Here is a 13359-nt window from a genome sequence, read left to right on the forward strand (position 1 = left end):
TTTCTCTTTTTGTCTTCTTTTCTCATTTTTTCTCCTCTAGGATTCACCAGGATTCGATCCTGGGGACCTCTGATGTGGAAAGAGTTTCCGTCAGCTGCGCCACCTCAGTTCCTGGTCCCTGCTGTGCTTCACCTTGATTCTCCCCTTCATCTCTCTTTTGTTGGGTCATCATCTTGCTGCATGACTCACTTGCGCGGGCACTGGCTCACTGCATGGGCACTGGCTCACCATGTAGGCATGCTTTCTCTTCTTTTTTTTTCACCAAGAAGCCCCAGGGATCAAACCCAGACCCTCCCATATGGTAGGTGGAAGCCCTATCACTTGTCACATCCGCTTCCCACTAGCAGCTTTTTAAATTGGTGATTTATTTGCCTAAAAAAATGATTATTTTATTGAAGATCCATAAATGACATTCTCTGTAGACTATGTAAAATATTCAGTCACCTTTGAAAATTATTATAGAGAGCCCAGGCATTCTGAAGATCCAAGACCACAGTAAACTTTCAGAACTAGCAATCAGGACATTATTAGTATTGCTGGGTTTTGAGCATTTTGGGTTGCTAATACATATAAAAACTTCTTATACTAATATGATGTATTATGCATATTTTATACATGATAAACATTTATCTGGAAAGGAAAAGTTACAGATTAATCATGGGTGATTCAGTCAACAGCCTCTATTTCTTCATATCAAGTATTTTAAGGGAAGTCTATTTAGCAGATTTGCCTTTACAAGTGTCTTATGAAATAACTACTTGGAGCCTCAGGCAGTAGAGGTGAAAAATGGATAAATGGTCTCTTACGGGTATTGGATTCAAAGTGAGTTCAGGATGCTTGAGTAACTTGAACATTATTTTATTTGGACTTGGTTCCCTGAAGATTAAGTTATTTTACATGAAAGAATATTTTTCCTAATAGACTCTGTGCAAATATAAAAGAGTTGGTAATTTAGCATAATCCATTGCTCTTCCTGGGGGGGCGGGGGATATATATATAGGTATGTATACTTTAAAAATAGTAGCATTACTTTTGAGAAGTAGGTATGTAGTTGCCAGATTAAGGGACACAGCAGACACTGTTAATGGTGAATAGGATATTTACGTATTGCCCATATCAAAAAAGAATTGTCTGTGCCCTTCTAGGTAATCTGTTGAAAACTGGTTTGCCCTGATTAAAATTGGTTGGGTAGATTGTGGAGACATTTTAAATAATAAACTTTTTTCAATATTGTCTTAAAATTTATAAAGTATTTTCATATATTTTATTTCATGTTCATTTAATTTTTTAGCTTCAGAATACCACCATAATGAAACTAGTCTTCATTACTTCTCAATCTTCTAGATCAAGAAAATGAAGTTCAGAAAAGTTAAGACTGCCCAATAATGACTATGCACATAAGCACATACAATTTAACAGCATAAGCAGAATGACAGAGCATCACTCTGACTAAAGGAAAAGCTAGATGGAAGAGGTAGAGAAAGCCTGAGACTTTGCTTAACACTATTTAAAGTTTTTGGCAGGAAAGTTAAAATACTGGATCACATGTCAGCCCACTACTAGATGGGGGCTCAATTGCCTCCTAGCTGCAATGCCTGGTACACAGAACACCCTCAGTAAATTTCTGAATTGTTGGGAGCAGTCACTGCCCTTGAATTATTTTGGAAAATTATCTGGCAGCCATCTTCAGGGAGTGCACAAGCTGATATCTGATCTTGTGAAGTTTTTACCTTCAGGAGAACAAAGGAGGTGCTTATGAATGTTCCTATTACAGTAATGATAGTTAATGACCACAATCACTAGTAGTAATAACTATCGTACTACATAACGCCTATCCATATCTTTCCTCATGTTTTTTTTCCCCCCTTTCATTCCATTTATTAAAGAATCAGTAAGAAAAGATAGAATTCAGGAAAAACAGCAATCATACTTTTATATCAGGCTGAACAAAGCACAGTGATTTCTTCCTTTGTCTCCTCACCCCCCCACACACCCCAATTCCCATCCACATCAGTTTAAATTTTGAGGTTCTTTAATTGTGAGAGGGAGTTGGATGAACTTTAAATCTGGCCACCTCTAAGTCCCAGGAGGGGTCTCAGTTCTAGCCAGTCAAGTGGAAATTGTGTTTGGTGGGTCTTTGAAGTGGTTGCCCATCTCCCTGTTCTGAGTTCAAGCTCCTTGGGAAAGGTATGGCAGTAGAAGACAACCAGGTCCAAGCTGCCCAAATCAGAGCTACTGATACATGAGTCTGTTCACCAGTGCAACCTTTCTAAAGAGCAGTGAGCTGATTCTCCAGTGGTGAGCAGGGAAATACATGTTAATTGGGATCAGCAGACCAATGTATCCCTGAGGAAAAGTCCACAAGAATATTTCAAGAAACAATTAATAGTAAGAAACAAGTGACAGAAAGCCATGGGATGAAAACATGGTAGGCTTCTGGAAGGCTGGAGATCCTTTTTCTCAAGGCCAGAATCATTCCCACCTGCCATAATCTATGTTCTACAAATAACATTTCACCTTCAGTCAAGAAATAAGCAGAAGAAAGATAGCTTATTTGAATTTGAGCCCCAGCTAGGTGCTGCAGACCATAGCTCCATATCTACCCTTCTACCTAAAGACAGCCCCTGCTCAGAACCACAGTTCTGGAAACCAAAGTGGTCCTGTAGAGATAATGGTGTTAAGAGGGCAATAGTCCATTTGGGTACATTGTAGTCATCAGACCTCCTGGTCTAGGAAAAGCAGCAGGGTTTGTGCTGGGGAGACTCCCTACTCTAGGAAATGGGACCAAACTTTTGCCTGCAGAATTGTTCATCCTTGAAAAAGAAGCTGGGTTTAGAACCATGGTCCCACTTAGCCTTGCAATGGAGCTGAGTTGTTATCATTTGGCCTGCTGTAGAAGAGCCCAGAGGCACTAGAAACTGACCAATTGGGGGAAGCAACTCATCCAGGGCCTAATTGGCCTGTAGACTTTTGGAAAGGAGCTGAACCTGGACCTTGCAGGCCAATGGTGGTTGGGAAGTTAGCTGAGTTGGGGCCTAGTGGTCCAAAGGCTCTTGGGAATATTTCTGGACTTGGACCCTGGAGACCAGAAGACCTTTTGAAGGTAGCTGAGTTTGAAGCCAATTACCCAGAAGATTGAGAAAAGCTGGTTGGGTTCGGCTCCCCTGAACCTGACTCCCTTGGAGAGGGACTAGCATTTATCCCAGGGGAAAATGTCTTGAGGAATCAGCTGAATTAGGGTCCATGGAGCCAGGAACCCTTGACGTGGGAGATGGATTTGACCCTGGAAGGTCAATTCCCCAAGAGGCAGGACCCCAGTTTGGGCCCATGGGGCCAGGTCCTCTTGTCATGGAAGATGGACTCTTTCCCCTGTCTCCAGAAGCCTGTGAGAAAGAAGCTGAATTTGCTCCTAAGAGACCTTTAGCTCTTAGAATGGAGTCAAGATCTAAGCCTTGTGGTCCAGTCATCCTCAAGTTTTTCAAAGTAATTCAGAGATGTATCACAAGATCCCATAAAGTAGAGGTGGAGCGGACATCACCAACCCAGGGTCCAGAGGATGGAGGAATAAAATATGGATTAGAGTGAACTTACTGGTATTCTACTATAGAACTATTGTGACTAGTAATGGAAGAAACTGTAGCACTGATGTGGAGAAAGTGGCCAAGGTAGTTGCTGAGGGCAGGGAGAGAGAAATAAAGATGTGGGGGCATTTTCGGGACTTGGAGTTGTCCTGAATGATATTGCAGGGGCAGATGCTGGCCATTATGTATCCTGCCATAACCCTCTGAAGGTACTGAGGGAGGGTATGAACTACAATGTAAACTATAATCTATGTAGTTCAGCAGTGCTCCAAAATGTATTCACCAAGTACAATGAATGTGCCACAATGATGATGGAGGTTGTTGATGTGGGAGGAGGGGGAGGGTGGGTGTAGGGTATGTGGGAATTTCTTTTATTTTTTAATGTAACTTTTTTTGTGATTTATGTATCTTTTAAAAAAAAGACAATTTAATTTGAAAAATATATAAAATTAAAAAAAAAAAAGATCTGATAGAGGTCAGTGGCTAAATCTTCCTGACTTCTGAGAGGAGAGAAGCAGAGTCTGACCTCTGACCTCTCCCCTCCCACTATAGTCCATCTCCTCTGCTGATGCAACTTATTTTCTATTCACAGACTGGATCCTATTGTCACCTTTGCAAGTGCTAACTCTGTATGGTTATGATCCAACTACATTTTGATTTTTAAAGAAGGAATTAAAGGAACTCTTGGCTTTACCTGATAACTCGTTGATAGACAATTTTTTAAAAGGTTTTATTTACTTCTCCCCCCTTGTTGTTTGAGCTCACTATCTGCTCTTTGTGTGCTCATCCTTCTTTTTAGGAGGCCCTGGGCACCGAGCCTGGGACCTCCCATGTGGAGGGGAGGCTCCCAATTGCATGAGCCACCTCTGCTCCCTGCTTGTTGCTTTGTCTCTCATTGTGTTTTCTCATTGTGTCTCTTCATTGCATCAGCTTGCTGCAACAGCCCATCACATCAGCTCACTGTCTTATTCGCCTTCTTTAGAAGGCACTGGGAACTGAACCTGGGACCTCCTGTGTGGTAGGCGGGCACCTAACTGCTTGAGCCACATCCACTTCCTGACAATTTTTCATTTAAATGGCATTTTGCACATGCACAAAGACCCGTGATAGAAAATTGTTCTGTAAAGGAAAGAATTCTAACATTTATATGAATACAAAGTTGCCTTATAAAAGGAATATATCTGAAGTCCCTTCAAATAGTTTTAATCTACATTTGATGGGATATTGGTCCGATAGTACAATAGAAAGTAGAAACTTGAGAAAATTAAGGGAAAGAGCATCTACCATACCCTAGCAAATGAAAAGAATTTTCAAATGATTTACATATGTGTATTCATATGTTAACTAGGAACTTTTCAATTATGGAAAATACTGTCATTTTCCCATATGCTGAAACTCTCCTTTGAAAATTGTCAACAAGTTGCTGATCCTTAGTCAGTAGATAGTGAACGAGTGATTTTTTGTTGAGGGCTGCAGTTAGTATGCGGATTTTGAAGCTGTTGTCTAGCTAATAAAAGAAATATGAATAGCAAACAAAAAAAAAAATTGGTTTCCAGCTGTTTCCAGAATTTCGTATTCACAGAATTTGGTTGGTGGTGCAACCTCGAAGGGGCCATTTTCATTTATAGACCTGTCAATTTCATGAGATACATGTGGTTTGCATTGTTACAGAGAAGTTAATTTTTCTTTGCTCAACATGAATTACCTCAGACAGCCTATACACATTTCATATTTGCTGGTTAGACAGTTTCTGATGTAGACTCTGGCTGAGGCAATGGAATTTTACAGTAACTGTCGGTCAGCGCTCTGCTTTACTTATTTAACAACTTCTCATTGTATAGAGTTGCTTCTCATACTTTTCATTTGCTTCGTTCACCCTAACATCCTCGTTACCTTAGTAAAATTCTGCTCAGCTACAGGCATAAATTTGGGGATTTGAAGTTCAGAGGAGTAGCTATTTAAAAAAAAATTTTTTTTTACAGTGATTGGCTTTTAGTATAATCACGGTGCTGTGCATTCATCACCACAAAAAATTTTAGAACCAATTCATAACTCCAAAAAGAAAAACTCTACACTAGAAATTAGTTTTAAACATAGCAGGGGAAATGGCCTTATATTTGCTAAAGTCAGAAAAAGACAACTACTCCCTTCCTTTTGCCAAGACTTCTTAAAATTTTGTACATTCTGTTTCCACAGCAGCTCTTTAAAGAATCCATCCCGTAATTTCTTGGTTTGGAAGACCTGGGAACTTAACTTCTATGTTATGACAGGAACAGTCCCAAGAACACTAGAAATTTTACCTTGAGACCCGTGGGACAGGCTGAAGTAACCAAGATCACAGTGTAGCTAGAGGAAGCAAAGCAACATGCCCTTGCTTGCCTGCTCTGTTTCTGTTCTCTCTCTCCAAATCCCTTCTGTCCTCTGAATGGGTCAGGAGTTACCATAGGGGAACCACTGACATTTTGAACCAGATTATTCTTGTTTGTGAGGAGCTGTCCTGTGCATTGTAGGATGTTTAGCTATCCCCGACCAGGAGCATCCTCTGCTTCCTTGTGACAAAAATGTCTCCAGGCTTTTCCAAATGTCTGCAGGGGAGCAAAATCGACAGCTCCCAGTTGAAACCTTGCTTTAGTCTGACTTACCCTGAGCCAAGTAGCTGCCTCTGCTAAGTGGGGAGCTGTGGGTGAGGAAGAGATCCTGGGAGTTGTCAACCACAGGCAGGTGCCGAGCCATGGGAGTTGGGAGAGAGGTTGATCAGAAAGGAAGGGATGCCTCAGGGCTGCCAATTTTTAAAAAATCTATCCTATTAGCTCACACTTAAATTTCTGCTTTTGGTATAATACTAGAAACATTTTCATTTACCCCTCTGACTACCTAATAAAAATTAAGATGTAGTATACAGCCCTCTTCGAAGCACGTTATATATTATCTTATTTAATACAACAGCCCTAAGTTGTAGATGTGTTATTATCCCTATTACACAGTGTAGGGGAATTGAAGCACAGATGGGCCAGGTAACCTGCCTAGCAGCGAGGAGGAGCGCACCAGCAGCCACGTCCACAGCCCTGCTCCTAAGCATCCACTAGGCCTCCCCTTATGGGACCTTGCACTCCCATCCCCGGAGATGAGCCTCACAGGACTTAGAGTCTTCTGTTTGCTGCAGAGTGGTTCATTTTATTTATCAAAATCTCTTAAAGCACTTTCTATCTGGGTGCCTGTTGTCAATTCATTGCCTCTTGGCTTCATATCCACTCTTCATTTCCCTGCTTGTGATACTGGAGCTGGACCCTGTAAACACTTCTCCTTCAGCAACTGATAAGGTGTCCAGTTTTGTCACTGAAAGGCCACCACAGGAGGAAGGCGCTTTTCCCTCTGGTTCGGTGTGCATTCCTTTGCTCTCGCTCCCGTAGCTCTTGGCTGGGGTTTAGGATGCCAGGAGCCCTCGCCACAGTGAATTCCAGCAGCACCGCCTTGGGCAGCTTCCGGTTCCTGCAGGCACCCCTGCTCACTTCACAGGTAATTCAACAGTACCCCTGCTGGCAGCTCCCCCCTGGCAAGTCTAGCAGGTGCCCCAGCTAGATTCCCAGGGAGTTGGTTCAGGGGCACCCTTGGTGCCAGGTGAGTGTCACCAGTGCTCAGGTTTCCTGCTTGCCTTCCGCACCTCAGGGGACTCCACCCACAGCTACACCCTCTCCAAAAAGGTCAGAATCTCAGCCTTTTCCAAATTCCTTCCTTCCTTGGTTGTTCTGACTCAACTCTAGTAGTGGTGCGTCCCGGTATATCCTATACCTGTATTTTCAGAGTTCTCATTCCCCTTCAAAGCTAATCCCCTGTTACTAGTTGTTACTTCATTATATAAAGCTTCCCTTTCCAAATTACTCTGTAGTTACTGTCTCCTGACTGGAACCTGGCCCGGTACAAAGTTCCAGGCATTACTCCAAGTGCTTTGCCAATATTTACCTAATCCTTGTAACAACCCTGTGATGTAGGCACTATTACTGGCTTGCTTTATCCTTGGAGAAACTGAGGTAATGAGCTGTTTAGAAATCTGCCCAAGTTTACACAGTCAGTTAGTGGTGGAGCAAGGACTTAAATCCAGGCAGTCTGGCTCTAAGGCCTACACTTGAGCTGTTCCCCTCTTCCCATTTTCTCTAGGCTTGACTTACTGGATTATTTTGCTCAAGCCATTTAGACTTCAGAATTTCTGGAGCTACTTGTTTGTCTGGAGCTACTGATTCATCTCTTCCCTCTCTTCTCTCCTATCAGTATTTATTGAGTGTGTACTGGGTGTCAGGCATCAGCAGAAGGCAATGAAGTTATTGGGCAGCTTGGTACATAATGATGGTGATTTACAGAATGTGCACGCTCTCAAAAACTAGGAATAGTTTAATCTGATACAAACTTATGTAACTGAAGTAAACATAGGGTAGTTTTCTGATTTTATTTTATTTTGACAAGAAGTGCTTGTGGCAGTCATGTTTTTGAAATACCTTTTTTTTTTCTTTTTTGCCAGAAATCAACATATTTTCTCAGCCAAGTAAACAAATTTGTTTTAGAATTTACTTGTTGTTCCACAAAAGCTGTGTGCAGCAATTTTTCCTGTGAAAGTCGTACTTAGTGGTAGCACAGGAAAGAAGCTCTTCTGAGCTGTGAGAAGAAGAGCTGCTAAATGAATGGGCTTCTAAAACATTAATCACCAACAAAATTACTGAGGAATCAAGGTGCCCAAGATTGAGAACGGCAAAGGATTTTTAAGAGGAAACTTGTGTAATAAGAACAACACTGTGGGTTTCTCAGATAGAATGATGAGCTGCAGACCAGAACACCCTGGCCTGCAGGTCACTGTAATGGGATTAAACCCTGGTTTTGGCCGATCAGCCTCCAAGGGTTGGGGAGCTGGTTCCTCAAAACTGAGAATAGACAGAAAGCTTCCTAAGGAATTATAAAGACTTGTTGGAAAAAAGAAAAAGGATGAAAAAATTTCCTTGAAATGACTTGTATTAAAATTGTGCTTCATATTCTGGGGTGACAAGAGAAACACTGGGATTTTTTTCTCACAGAATTGGAGTGCAGTTAAGACAGCACAGTACTTCAGGGAAAATGTTCGAGTAATGTATGAGTTACTTCAGCTATTTCACTTGTTTCGTTTTGTTTGGGGCTTTTGCCATTCTATAGTTTGCTTAAGAAATTTGAGAGCAAGTGATTGGCTGCTTCTTGTTTCATTTTTTGGTACCTGGAAGTTAGGCAATCTGGAGTCCTAGTCAACCCATGCCTGAATTTTAGGTCCAGCCTCTGAAGGAAGTGTGGTAAAAAATAAATAAATAAAAGGGTGTCATGATCCTTCTCCAAGATAGACCATATGATGGGTCACAAGACAAGTCTCCATAAATTTTAAAAGACTGAAATTATACAAAACACTTTCTCTGATCATGATGTAATGAAACTGGAAATCAATAATGGATGGAGAAAGGGAAAATTCATAAATGCATGGAGATGAAACAACACGCTCTTTTTTTTTTTGAAGATTTATTTTTTATTTATTTTTCTCCCCTTACCCCCACCCCCAGTTGCTCTCTCTGTCCATTCACTGTGTGTTCTTCTGTGACCACTTCTATCCTATAAGCAGCACTGGGAATCTGTATTTCTTTTTGTTGCATCATCTTGTTGTGTCAGCTCTCCGTGTGTGCGGCACCATTCCTGGGCAGGCTGCACTTTCTTTCACGCTGGATGGCTCTCCTTTCAGGGCGCGCTCCTTGTGTGTGGGGCTCCTCTACATGGGGACACCCCTGTGTGGCAGGGCACTCCTTGCACGCATCAGCACCGCGCATGGGCCAGCTCCACACAGGTCAAGGAGGCCTGGGGTTTGAACTGCGGACCTCCCATGTGGTAGGGGGACACCCTATCCATTGGGCCAAGTATGCTTCCCACAACACACTCTTAAACAATCAGTGGGTCAAAGAAGAAATTGCATAAGAACTCAGCAAATATCTTGAGATGAATGAAAATGAGAACGCAACATATCAAAACCTATGGGATGCTGGAAAGGCAGTGCTGAGAGGGAAATTTATAGCCCTAAATGCTTACAGTAAAAAAGAAGAAAGAGCTAAAATCGGAGATCAAACTGCATACCTGGAGGAACTAGAAAAAGAACAGTAAACAATCCTGAACCAAGCAGAAAGAAAGAAATGGTAAAGATCAGAGCAAAAATAAATGGAATCGAGAACAATAACAACAACTATAAACAATAGAGGGAATCAACAAAACCAAAAGTTGGTTCTTTGAGAAGACAAACAAAATTGACAAACTCTTAGCTAAACTGACAAGGAATAAAAGAAAGACACAAATAAATAAAATTGGAAATAAGAGGGGGGACATTATAACTGACCCCACAGAAATAAGAGAGATCATAAAAAGATACTATGAACAACTGTATGCCAAAAAATTAGACACTGACCCTAGAAGAAATAGAAGACCTCAACAAACTAATCACAAGTGAAGAGATTTGGAAGAGTCATCAAAAAGATTCCAAAGATGAAAAGCTGGGGACCAGATGGCTTCACAAGTGAATTGTAACAATCATTCAAAGATATCTAATGCCAATCTTGCTCAAGCTGTTCCAAAAAATTGAACCAAACTCATTCTATGAAGCCAACATCACCCTAATACCAAATCCAGATAAAGATACCACAAAAAAAAGAAAATTACAGACCAGTATCTCTAATGAATATAGATGCAAAAATCCTCAACAAAACACTTGCAAACCAAATCCAAAAGCACAATGAAAGAATTATACACCATGATCAATTGGGTTTTATCCCAGGCATGCAAGGGTAGTTCAACACAAGAAAATCAATTAGTGTAATAACCATATTGACACATCGAAGAAGAAAAATCACATGATCTTCTTGATTGATGCGAAAAGGCATTTGACAAAATATAACATCCTTTCCTGATAAAAACACTCCAAAAGATAGGAATAGAAGGAAACTTTCTCAATATGGTAAATTATGCACTTTATATGCATACTTTATATGAAAAACCTACAGCTAGCATTGTACTTAATAGTGAAAGACTGAAAGCTTTCCTGCTGAGATCAGGAACAAGACAAGGGTGCCCATTGTCGCCTTTGTTATTCAATATTGTTCTATTAGATAAAGAAATAAAAGGCGCTCAAATTGGAAAGGAAGAAGTAAAACTTTCACTATTCACTAATGATATGATCCCATATCTAGATTCTCCTAAAAAATCCAAAACAAAGCTATTAGAACTAATAGACAAGTTCAGCAAAATGGCAGGATACAAGATTAATATGCAAAAATCAATAGCATTTCTATACACTGCTGATATGCAATCTGAGGAGTAAATCAGAAAAAAATTCTGTAGTAGCAACTAAACAATCATATATTTAGGAGTAAACTTAACCAAGGACATAAAGGACCTGTATTCAGAAAACTACAAAACAATGCTAAAGAAACCAGAGAAGACTTAAATAAATGGAAGGACATCTATGTTCATGGATTGGAAAACTAAATGTTGTTTAAGATGTCAATTTAAGATGTCAATTCTACCCAAACTGAATCACAGATTCAGTGTAATCCCAATAAAAATCCCAACAGCCTTTTTTGCAGAAGTGGAAAAACCAATTATAAAATTTATTTGGAAGGTTTAGGGGCCCCAAATAGCCAAAAAGATCTTAAAAAAGAACAAACTTGGAGGACTCTCACTTCCTGACTTTAAAGAATATTAATTAGCTACAGTGGTAAAAACAGCATGGTACTGGCATAAAGACATATTGACCAATGGAACAGAATCGAGAACTCAGAAATAGACCCTCACATCTACAATCAAGAGATTTTTACAAGGTGGTCAAGCCCTCCCACCTGGGCCAGAACAGTCTACTCAACAAATGGTGCTAGAAGAACTGGATATCCATATTCAAAAGAAAGAAGGCCTTTATCTCACATTTTATACAAAAATTAACTCTAAATGGATTAAGGACCTAAATATTAGAGTGATAACCATAAAAATCCTAGAAAAAAAACACATAGGAAAACATCTTCAAGATTTTGTGGTAGGTGGTAGTTTTTTAAACCTTACACCCAAAGCATGAGTGACAAAAGAAAAAATAGCTAAATGGGACTGCCTCAAAATTAACACATTTGCACCTCCCAGGACTTTGTCAAAAGGGTGAAAAGGCAGTCGACTTGATGGGAGAAAATATTTGGCAATCACATATCTGATAAGGGTTTAATATCCATGATATACAAAGAAAGCATATAACTCAACAATAAAAAGACAAAGTATCTGATTAAAAAATGGGCAGAGAAGTGGCTGTGGCTCAATCAGTTGGGCTCCCGTCTACCATGTGGGAGGCCCTGGGTTTCCTCCCGGGGCCTCCTTGTGAAGGCAGGCTCGCCCGCACACTGCGGAGAGCCGCCAGCCTGCAAACGTTGTGGAGAGCCGACTCAGCAAGGTGACACAAAAAAAGGGAGACAAGTGAAAAACACAAAAGAGCATGCAGTGAATGGACACAGAGAACAGACAACAAGCAAGCCACAAGGTGGGGGGGCGGGATAAATAAAAAGAAATACAGACACACAGAAGAACGCATAGCAAATGGACACAGAGAGCAGACAGCAAGCAAGCTGCAAGGGGCGGGGGGGATAAAAAAAAAAGGAAAAAAATGGGCAAAAGACTTGAAAAGACAATTATACAAAGAAAAAATACAAATGGCAAAGAAACACATGAAAAAATGTTTGTCACTAGTGATTAGGGAAATGCAAATCAAAACTCTCATTTAACACCTATTAGACTGACCACTATTAAAAAGTCGGAAAATTGTAAATGTTGGAGAGGATGTGTAGAGATGGGAATGCTTATTCATTGTTGGTGGGAATGTAGAATGGCACAACCACTGTGGAGGACTGTGTGGCAGTTCCTAAGGAAGCTAAATATAGACTTGCCACGTCACCCAGGAATACCATCACTAGGTGTATACCCAGAAGAACTGAGAGCAGAGACATGAACAGACACCTGCACATGGATGTTCACAGCGGTGCTATTCATGATTGCTCAAAGCTGGAAACAACCCAGGCACCCATGGATAAACAAATGTGGTATATATACAGGATGAACTACTATGTAGAGGTAGGAAGAAATGAAGTCGTGAAGCATATGACAACTTGGACGAAACTGGAGGACGTTATACTGAGTAAAGCAAGCCAGGCAGGCACAGAGGGGCAAGTACCAGATGATTGCGCTATTATGAACTAAATACACTGTGTAGACTCATGGGGTTAATATAGGTCACCAGAAAATAGAAGAAGGATGGAGAATGGAAAGTTAAGGGTTTATCTGTGCAGACTTGTTAAAAAGGTTGTTTGTGAATCTTTGGAAATGAGTAGAAATGGTTAAAGCCTCTCATGGTGTTTGTCACTAGCAGTGCTATTGTGTGGGTATGACCGTGGTTGAAAGGGGAAGTCTAAGGTCATGTATTACTAGAAGGAAAGTTAAAAACTAACATGAGACTTTATAAGATGTAAAACCTCATGTAAAACACAAATATGTGTGATATTACATATGTAAGACTGTTTTTACAAAATATAAATACAAATATACTAGAGGGAAGGAAAAAGAATAGCAGCTAGGTATGGCAGTGGAAGCATGGCAAGATCAAGAGGTGATGAGTTCTGCTTGTTAGTTTTTATTATTGTCGTTGGAATGATGAGAGTGCTAGAAGAATGACTGAAGTGACAAATGCACAAATATATAATATGTA

The sequence above is a fragment of the Dasypus novemcinctus genome, chromosome 7 (genome assembly GCF_030445035.2).
Source record: "Dasypus novemcinctus isolate mDasNov1 chromosome 7, mDasNov1.1.hap2, whole genome shotgun sequence".
In the NCBI taxonomy this organism is placed as follows: Eukaryota; Metazoa; Chordata; class Mammalia; order Cingulata; family Dasypodidae; genus Dasypus; species Dasypus novemcinctus.